Raw genomic sequence first — 11,097 nt, forward strand, 5'->3', positions numbered from 1 at the left:
AATGATCTCAGAGGAGGAAACCTTGTTTCTGTCCTCCTGCAATGGATTTTGAGTGTTGATTAGTGTAGAATTTTATCTGCTTCCAGGCAAATAGGCTTACTTATTTTGTGACAATGCTTCTCTACTGCTTGTGAACAAGGACTGGAGTACTGGTGATCCCAGAAACAAAAACCTGAATTTGGAACATTCCTTGTCGTCAGTATCAGGGAACTGCTGCCCCCTGGCGGGCAAGCTTTGACTCACAGGAGGCTCAAAGCCACTCGGTAAGTGAGTTTTCTGAAGAGAGACTTAGTTTTCTTCTTTTCCTTGAAAAATAAGGGTTGCTCCACAAAAGTCCAGCTTGACCAAGAATTTGTAGTTTCTTCTGTAGTTTGCGAGACTTTTTCTTAAGGGTGAGACCATGTGCACTGAGAGGCCGGGAGTGGAAGATCCAAGAGGGTTCTGTGATCCCAGAGTCTCTGTCTGTCTTTACGACGCTCTGCGATGCCACCAAATACCGCATGGTTGCAGAGGCCACGCATCTTTGAATGTTGTAGAATGATATGACTGAGAAAAAAAAGTTTCCTTGAAAAGGTATCACTACATGGAACAGGTGAGGCGGAGGCTATGTACGGAGGTTATTGGAAAGAGTGTAAAGGTTTTATTAATGCCCCAGGGGGGGAATTAAAAATCACCCCCAAATTCCTAATGCCTTAAATCTGCCAGAATTTCAAGAAAAATCTTCAGCCTAGGAGAAAGAGGCAAGCACTTGAGGGGCTCAACCATCAATTAAACCTTGTAACGTGCAAATACGTTAAAGAAGTTAAAGAAGTCTGTCCTGTCTTCAGAGGACTTAATCTCATGAGGGTTTTTTTTTTTTTTCAACGTTTATTTATTTTTGGGACAGGAGAGACAGAGCATGAACGGGGGAGGGGCAGAGAGAGAGGGAGACACAGAATCGGAAACAGGCTCCAGGCTCTGAGCCATCAGCCCAGAGCCTGACGCGGGGCTCGAACTCCCCGACCGCGAGATCGTGACCTGGCTGAAGTCGGACGCTTAACCGACTGCGCCACCCAGGCGCTCATGAGGGTTTTTTTTTACTTGAAAAGGTTCTTTGCAAATGAAAAAAATTAAAGTACTAAGTTGTAAACTCTTTTGGTCCAAAAAGAATATTATGCTCTTTCAGGAATAAAATTTAAAAATATATATAAATAAAAACGTATAAAGACCCTGCAAAATCACAAAGTTCTTAAACATTATTTAAATAGTGTTCCTGTATCTAAATAAATACTTCCAATTAATAATGCTTTTGGGTGAGAAAAGAGAAAATCTAATGTTAGTTCAATGATCTGAGTGTTCCTACTCAGTATAATATCAAGAACAAAAGATATGCAAATCGACTTTAGGTTAATAATGAGTAACCATAAAAAGACATTATGAAACCTTCTGTGAGGTTTTTCACATTACTTGGTTGAGAGAGAGATTTTTACAGTTCTCTGTTCTCATTAGTTCTCCCAAACAAGGGAAACATTTTTATTTTTGCTTTTGAAGTTTGGGTTAAATAATTCTGGGTTAAATATACTGTTTCTGAATTTGCCTCAGGAAATAAAAACACAAACATTAAATTGTTTTTTAATCCAAGGCTTTTAGTTTATTTACTATTTTATAAAATAGTTAAATACCTAAATTCCTTATTCTTTGTAGATCAGTTTTTATTAATTATAATAATATTTAAGGAGATGAACTATAAACCTAGGTCTTCAATTAAATAATTGATACTTAAACATAGAACATTTATGCCTGTGTTCCTTGTAAATTTCAGATATGTTTCATTTATGTGGAGTGACAGTTTCACCACTTATGTCTTTGTTTCTCGGTCAAGTTGTTACTATAAACTATGACTTCGTTGTCCTTTAAAGTGAACTTACATGTATTTCCTGAACGATGTCATTGAACTAGGATCTTTAGAACAATTTAACATTATGGCCAATAGAATAGAAATCTTTGTTCATTTTGATAACTCTAAAAAATGAAACTTTAGAGGGACAGAAAATGAAGTCTATAGTTACCACATAGTTTTAATTTTTAAACCTTATGTATTCCTATTGATATAAATTATTTTTTTCTTCTACCTGCCCAAGTTGGCCTGCCATTCAAAGTATTATATATATTGTCTTAAAATATGCTTGATAAGCTATTTTGTTTTCAGGGCGCCTGGGTGGCTCAGTAGCTTAAGCGTCCGACTTCAGCTCAGATCATGATCTGGTGGTTCATGAGTTTGAGCCCCACATCCCGCTCGGAGCCGTCAGCCTGCTCGGAGCCTGAAGGCTGCTTCAGAATCTGTGTCTCCCTCTCACTCTGCCCCTCCCTCACTCACGTTGTGTCTCTCTTTCTCAAAAATAAACACTAGGGGCGCCTGTGTGGCTCAGTCGGTTAAGCATCTGACTTCAGCTCAGGTCATGACCTTGCCGTTCCTGAGTTTGAGCCCCTTGTGCTGACAGCTCAGAGCCTGGAGCCTGCTTTGGATTCTGTGTCTCCCTCTTTCTCTGCCCCTCACTTGCTCACGCTCTGTCCTTCTCTCTCAAAAATAAATAAACTTAAAACAAATTTTAAAAATAAATAAATAAATTTTAAAAAGATATTTTACGTTTTCAACATTAAAGCTTACATTGCCATTTAATCATTGTTTACTTAAACACATACTGTTTATATACACATAAGTACATATCAAGATATATTAAAACTAGTGCACAAAGAAATTGGAGTTAAGTAGAGGAGAAAGACTGGTAGATCAGAGATAAGAAAGTTGCACTCAAAGTAGGTAGTCTGTTCTCAAAATGAATTAGCCAATGTTTTTGGTTTTCTATGCATTTTGTACAGGCAGGCGGCAGACCTTTCTCCCTTCATCAAATGTGTTTTCTCATATCTCAAAAGAGCGCTGACTCTCATTATGCATTTAGGGTATTTTATGACTTCGATAACTGTAAAAATAAGGGTTCCCTAGCTTCTAGAGTAGCTAAAATTTCTAATGATCCTTGTTTTAACATCTACAGTGGTCATTACGAACTATCACGGCTCGAGTTATTCACACAGGCAGGTCTTTTCCTGATCTCACGCAGCTATGATTTGCTTTTTCTTTTCTTTTCAAATTACAGGTTTATCCTGAGGTCTCTTGGATTTCTTGGCTATCCCCTTGGTTGTAGCACCACCTGGTATTCAGAAGACCCTCCCAGTTCAAAAAGCAACTTGCTACACGGCACACACCCTTCCATGCACCTACGCTTTTATGTTCAATTGACCAACTTCCTATGATGCTGCTCAAGATATTGCCCTTGTCCAAAACTGGGACTCAAATTTAGACCTTCAGAGACTGATGGGCATTTTTTAAAAAAAAAATTTTTTTCAACATTTATTTATTTTTGGGACAGAGAGAGACAGAGCATGAACGGGGGAGGGGCAGAGAGAGAGGGAGACACAGAATCAGACGCAGGCTCCAGGCTCTGAGCCATCAGCCCAGAGCCTGACGCGGGGCTCGAACTCACGGACCGCGAGATCGTGACCTGGCTGAAGTCGGACGCTTAACCGACTGCGCCACCCAGGCGCCCCTGATGGGCATTTTTTATATGCAGACCAGCTTTGGTGTTCATAGGTAACGACTTATTTGCACCAAAAATGTACTCTTTCACCTTGCTTATGTAGTCTATGGCCTGATACACACAGAGAAAGGACATTTTACCTCTAGCTAGGCTTGATTAGTATGTTCTATTTAGATTCTTTCCAAATTGCTTAACGGTATTATAAAAGTGGTTTTACGTTTACGGGGTTCAGGCAAAGAAGAAATAGTTCATATCTACATTTGAGGGCTTTCTGTAAATATTTAAAGAGATTTTTAAACACGTGATGAGTGGTCCAGATAATTTTTTTTTTTAACTGGACTAAATCTCTTATTAGAACAGTCCTCTCTCTCTCTCTCTCTCCTCTCTCTCTCTCTCTCTTCCCCCTCTCTCTCTGGTATAATTGACATATAACATTGCTTTGGTATGGCAGCTTCTTCAAGTAGGGCAAGTCCAGAGGCTCAGCTGTGGGCTGTCAGCAGCCAGCTCTCCCGGCAACTAGAGGAGTAAAGTCCTGATGGAGATTCTAGCTGGGGCACCACAGTGAGAGATATTCTATAGTTGGAGGCCTTTCTGGACACCTCTGGATGTTGACCAGGTATAAGTCTAATGGACACTCTGAAAAAACTGTGGGTAGTCAGGACCTCTGCTGTCCTGGGACACCTGGGAGGCTCAGTCTGTTAGCATCCAAATTCAGCCTAAGTCACGATCTCGCTGTATGAGTTTGAGCTCTGCACTGGGCTTTCTGCTGTCAGTGGGGAGCACGCTTGGGATCCTCTGTTCCCCTCTCTCTGTGTCCCCCCTCAAAATAATAAACTTAAAAAAAAGACCTATGCTGTCCAAGAACTGGAAGGAGCCTAAGAGCAGAAATTGATTCTCAAAGATTAGACTCTATTTTCTTTTCAAATGCATGCAATGATTTATTAAATAATAGTTTGTTGGCCGGACCGAGGAAGTATCAGTCTTGCAGATGAAAGGTGGCTGGCTTTGAAGTCCCAGTTTATAAATCCTTAACTAAAATGGGTGACTTGGAAGGAGGATGCAGGCTTGACATTAACTGATCTCTTGTAAAAATTCATATATAAAAGTGACGTTATCATCTGATTAAGGGACAATTAAGAAGTTTCAGAAAGGTCTGAGTGAATAAAAGGGAAAGTTAAGGAGAAAGAAGTGTGAAGGGGCCCTGAGGGAGGAGGTCTGGTAAAAGAAAAGTATATATATAGAAGGTTTCTGGGGCGTCTGGATGGCTCAGTTGGTTAAGTGTCTGACTTCAGCTCAGGTCATGATCTCACGGTTTGTGGGTTCAAGCCCCGTGTGGGGCTCTGTGCTGACAGCTTTGAGCCTGGAACCTGCTTCAGATTCTGTGTCTCCCTCTCTCTCTGTCCCTCACCCGCTCACATTCTGTCTCTCTCTGTCTCTCAAAAATAAATAAACATTTTTTTTAAAGAAGGTTTCTGAGTATTTGGATATGAAAAAAAAGGAATTAAAAAAATCCTTCAGCTTGTGTTTTCTTGACTTTAAAATGTACATATAAGGGCCCCTGGCTGTCTCAGTCCATTGAGCACATGACTCTTGATCTAGGGGTTGTGAATTCAAGCCCCACATTGGGCAAAGAGCCCATTAAAATAATTAAATTTAACTTAAACATTTTTTTAAGTACAGTATAATAATGGTGCGGGAAGAAACCATTTATATTTAGCAGTGATAATTATGGAATGTTGCATAATTTGCAGCCTCAACTCACACACAGGAAATGTTCTCACGTGGACAATATTAAAGGGTGGTGCATTCTAGAGATGCCTGGCTAGCTCAGTCAGGACAGCATGCGACTCTTGATCTTAGGGTTGTGAGTTCCAGCCCCATGTTTGGGGTAGAATTTACTACGAAGAAACAAACAAACAAACAAAGACAAGAAAAAAGGAAAAAAGGGGTAGTGCATTCTAGAAAAAGATCTCCTGGAAAAAGGGGCTAAGGCATATTCTGAAACCTCAAATCTGAAGTGTCACTTAATGGCAATAAAGAGGAGAATTTTATGTGTAAAACATTACATGCTCCATATCTTATTTGTTAAAAACTCTCATCGTCTGTCTGGAAGTTTTGAACTGGCTTCTCCTTCCCCCTCTTATTACTCATTGAGATTCCAGCACCTGTCCTCAAACTCTAACTCCTACTCACTGTTGGTGAAGTAAATTTCAACAAGATAAGAAGAAAATGTTCCCTCCTCCCATGCAGTCTGCTAGGGAAGGAGACAAGATCCAATTTGATAAAACCATTCTGATGAAGATTAATGCTAACAAAGCAGTTTTGTAAACCACCCAGGCTTTATCGTTATGCCCCAAGAAATTAGCTGTAACTTCCTTGAGGTCTGTGATTCCAATTGGTTGTCCTATTTATTACATTTGTCATATTTTATCTTCCCTTACAGATAAAATGCCCCAGGGGATCACTGGATCTTCCAACTCCTCTCATGAGATGAAACAAATGAGGAAAACAACCCCCCAGGTTTCTCATCTAAACCCAAAACTGGCTATGTTTAAATTAATAGTGGCTGTTAAGAAAATATTGATTCAACAATATCATTTGATAAATATCTCTTCTACTGGCTTCCATGCCACCCAGTGTCTGTGAAGAAAATGGACTTTGTTGGGGCGCCTGGGTGGCTCAGTCGGTTAAGCGGCCGACTTCAGCTCAGGTCATGATCTCGAGGTCCGTGAGTTTGAGCCCCGCGTCGGGCTCTGTGCTGACAGCTCAGAGCCTGGAGCCTGTTTCGGATTCTGTGTCTCCCTCTCTCTCTGACCCTCCCCCGTTCATGCTCTGTCTCTCTCTGTCTCAAAAATAAATAAACGTTAAAAAAAAAAAATTAAAAAAAAAAAAAGGAAAATGGACTTTGTTTAAGACTTCAGATAATTCTGCGTTCTCCTCCCGGTTCTCAGCCGCTGATGTCCTTGGGAAAGTTAACAACCGGGTTGGAACTTCCATTTCCTTATCTCTATCTGTAACTATTGCACCAATTGTTGTTTAGAACAGAGCCTGACACAAACTAGTTGCTTGATAAATACTGATTGACCTTCTCAGTTTCCTCTTTCCCTTGCTTCCTTTGTTCCCTCTGTTTTTATTCCCACCTCTCCGCCTTCTTCGTGCCCATGGGAGCCAAGAGGACACGGATAGTTAATTATTTTAAAGTTTCCTTTTCTTAAAAAAACAAATCCAATGTGTCTTGCACACAAAGGCCAGTGGTTGGAATTTGCCCGTTTGTCTTACTAGGAGGGAAGGCCCACTTTTGTTATGGGTGCTGGCCAGTATCCACTAACTCACTCTGTGTCTAGCCGGACATGTATTAAATGTTGTCAGCCCGCTAGGTCAACTTCAGGCAAGTTCGCTCCCTGTCTACATGGCTGACTAAAAACCACCCTGCTTTGGCTAACATTGTCAGAGCTCAGCCCTGCCGCAAAAACAATTTTCCATCCTTCATGAACTAGCCACCCACTTCTGGAACCCTGCAGCCACGGAGCTTCGTATCCTGATCTCTGGTCCACAGAACTCAGATAATGGAGGACTCTCAGAGGTGCTGTGGTCCTGGCCTTGTTTTAGGATACCGATCTTACATGAGGATAGCCAACAACTGTAGCCTGGCATGAGAAAACAAAACCCAGCCAAGTAAATCTGAGGATCTAATTGGTTTTATTAAACAATTTATGACATCCCATCTAGCAAATAGAAGGGAGCTCTGAGGAGTTGTACAAAACAGAAGGTTTTTATAAGAAAGAGTGTAGGGCAAAGAAGTTATTAGCAAAAGAAAAGAGAGGACTGTTGTAGGCTATATCCCTTTTTGTGGGGAGTGGGGGAGAACAAGGGGTTTTATCATGCAGATAAAACTTTGAATGGGGTAGGGGTGGCGGGTTAGGGATGGAGAGGGCCCTGTGACAGATGACTTCATTGGTGCTGACAAAAAAAATTCCAGACTGACTAGTTAAGACTGCATTTCTGGGGGAGGCTGAAACTGCCATTAGGTTAGGTATTGAGCCCTGGTTTGGTGACGTGGCTTAGCAGAAGAGATTCCATTTTGGGGCCTGCGGTTTTCTCTTTGACACTGGTTTCAGGCATCTTGGTGAATTTGCCCCCATGTTCATTTCTTGTCAATATCTCTTTCCGGCCCTTTTCTGCCAAGGTAGATTTAAGAGACTGGGGCTGCAGTGCTCGAATGGCAGGAGGCTCAGGCAGGGGTCTTAAGTCCAGGCTGGCACTGATACGTGGGCCACTTATTATGCTGTTACCTGTTGTCTCAGCTCCAAATCCAACCGACCGTGGCCCTTTTTGTAACGCTGACGCCAGCGCCCTGCACAACGCAGTCTTTCTTTGCAGTCGCTTCATTAGTCTCTGCCAATAGGGGGTGCTAGAGGGACACTGCGAGGCTCGGGGAGGAAAGCGCCCACATCCTGTTTGCTTCCTAAGGGTTTCCCGTCCTCGCCACCAGCACTGCCCAGCCTTGCTCTTTCTTCACTCTGGCATCGGCAGTGCATTTCCTTAGCCGTAGCTGGGTCCAATCTGCAATATTCGAGTATTTACAGAGCCAGCTTCATTGTGCCTCACGGAGAAAGCAGCTCTCGCTGAGCAGAGCTTTTTGCTCAGAAGTCTGGGTTTCAGCTCGATGGGCCCCTTCCTCCAAGTTCCTAAGTTTTAATACTTTCCATCTCTTTTCTTGTTGCCCCAGCCATAGTGGCAGATTCCTGAAGTTCCTATCTCTGTGACAGCTTTGTGTCCTAATTTTTTCAGTTCTTAAATGCCTCGTTCGTGATTCTTTATATTAAAGTTAATATTAAATTAGTTAATATTAACAGTCATGGTATGTTTAAGTATTAAATTCCTTCCGTAAAAACAAGTGATAGGGCTCTGACTGATACAAGACTGATACAATATGCACTTAGATGAAGGGCTAGGGTAAAGAGACTGAGTCCAAGTTGGGGAGAGACAGGGATCTCTGAGGGACTGCTCTGGACATGGACAGATGGATTGGGGTGAACAGTGGGGGAGATATTGGGAAGAGGGTTCAGGACTACTCTTAGGTGGACAGTTGTAGTAGGGAAGTTAATGATTTGGATGGTCTGGATAGAGGATGAAATTTAAGGCCAGATGAACCTACGTGTGGGAATTAGGGTAATGGGCTATGTTGGGGCTATTGGTGGTACAGTTAGGTTGTGGTTAGCTTAAGGCTAAATCTGAGTAGACCCAGGGTAGAGTGGGGTTGGAAGTTGGATTTAGGATTGAGTCTGACCTTTGGCTTAGTCTGAGTGATGGTGTGAGTGATCAGAACCGAGGATTCGTTTGCACTTGGGTTGAACCTGGGTCTTGATTGGCCTTATCCTAAGTGGATCCATGTAACTGGGGTGAATCTGGGTCTACTGGAATGGAATTCAATTACCTCCTCAGAATGAAAAGTGTCTAGTGGCTTTTCCCCATAATTTCCGAAATTACTTGGGTGGGAACTTCACAGGCACTGACTGGTTCAAGCATAAGAATTTGGAGGTTGGGTAGAAGAAGAAACAGGGCTGGTAGGTTCAGAGGAGGCGCCTCTTGAAGCATTTCCAGAAGAGCACCTTGGGGGAAGTTTCTCACAGCCTTCCACTATTCAGAGTCAACATAACCATTCTCCCACCCTCTCCTTTCCTTTCTCTTCTTTCCTAGCCCCTCCTCAACTGTCTGCTTATTGGAAATGGCCATTGCTCAATGGTTATTTTTGAATGGCCACCGTTACTATCATACTAACATAATGGCAGTTTCAGCCTGCCACAGAAACGCAGTCTTAACTAGTCAGTCAGGAATTTTTTTGTCAGCACCAATGAGGTCATCTGTCACAAGGCCCTCTCCATCCCTAAACCACCCCCACCCCTCCACATAAACACACACACACCACCAACACAAAGGAAGATGAGGTAATCTGCATGATAAGACCCCTAGTTCTCCCCCACTCCCCACAGAAAGGGATAGCCTACAACAATCCTTTCTCTTCTTTTGCTAATAACTTCCTTGCCCTACATTCTTTCCTATAAAAGCCTTCCATTTTGTACAACTCCTCAGAGCTCCCTTCTATTTGCTAGATGGGATTGCTTGATTCATAAATTGCTTAATAAAACCAATTAGATCCTCATTTACTTGGTTGGATTTTTTTTTTTTCATGCCAGGTTTCAGTATGACAGTAATGACCAACATTACTGTCATCTTCTTGTGAAGATGAAACACAGTCAAACTGGGCCCCAGAGAAGAAAGTGACCTTCTGAAGGGCATTTAGTAGGTCACAGGCAATGCTGAAACTACAATAGCCATCACACAGATATCTGTATGTAGTGAAGTTGGTATTTAAGAATGAAGATGTACTGTAGACATTTTTAGACAAGCAAAAATGGGAAGAATTTGCTGTAATAAGGTCTCATGAAAGGGCATTCTAAAGGACATGCTTCAGGCAGAAGGTCTGAGATTCCGGAAGGACAAAAAGTATGATATTTATAAAATACGTGGCAAATACAAGCAATCATTCACTTATAAAACACAACAATACTCTTTGGGGGGAACCGAAAGCAAACAAGATAGAATTAAATTTGTGTATAAATTAGGAGATGCGTATTTGATATGAAAAGGTAAAGAAAGATTGAAAGGAAAAGAAGACACAAAGATTTCCAAGTGAATACTAAGCCAAAGAAAGCTTTTTTAGCTCAATTAGTATTAGAAAAAATAGATTTCGAGGGAAAAAGCATTGCTGAGGTACAAAGGATCACTGCATAGCAAAATATGTTTTCAAACATATTCTTGTATCTAATAATACACCATAGGGATATATGTGTATAAAAATAATCAGAAATATGGAAATTGATGAATCTACAATTAAAGTGAGAGATTTAAAAACCACCTTTCTCAGTAATTGATATTATAAACAATCAAGTTAATAAGTACTACTTAATAAGATAGAGCTAATATACACATGTAGAACACCACATCCTAACAATATTATTTTCAAGTATAGACAGAACATTTATAAAATATCATGACATAGTGGGAAAATCTCAACACATTTCAATGGATTAATAACATCTGAGTCTCTCTTCTGATTATGTTGTAGGCATGAATTAGGGGCTACTTTTATTTGCTTTTCTGATTGAATGATATGGCTTTTTGGAGGGCTCTAGAGATCCAAATTTAAGTGGCTACAAAAAAATATCCAAAAACCTCATAGGCATTTAAAATATAACTCTTTTAGGGGTACCTGGCTGGCTTAGCTGGTAGAACATGTGACTCTTGATCTTGGGATCATGGGGCAGGTGAGTTAGACCCCCCACTTTGGGGGTAGAGTTTACTTCAAAAAAAAATCTTTTCCTTAAAAAAAAAAAACCTAACTCTTTTAGTTTTATCAACTGAAATTACCAGAAACAATAGCATCCTATTGGCAGTGAGCCTAATGCCTAGATGTTGGCCTCGAAGTCAGCTCTTTACTAAAAGGAATCTAGGCGTTTTA

This window comes from Lynx canadensis, chromosome A3 (genome assembly GCF_007474595.2).
Source record: "Lynx canadensis isolate LIC74 chromosome A3, mLynCan4.pri.v2, whole genome shotgun sequence".
Taxonomy (NCBI): domain Eukaryota; kingdom Metazoa; phylum Chordata; class Mammalia; order Carnivora; family Felidae; genus Lynx; species Lynx canadensis.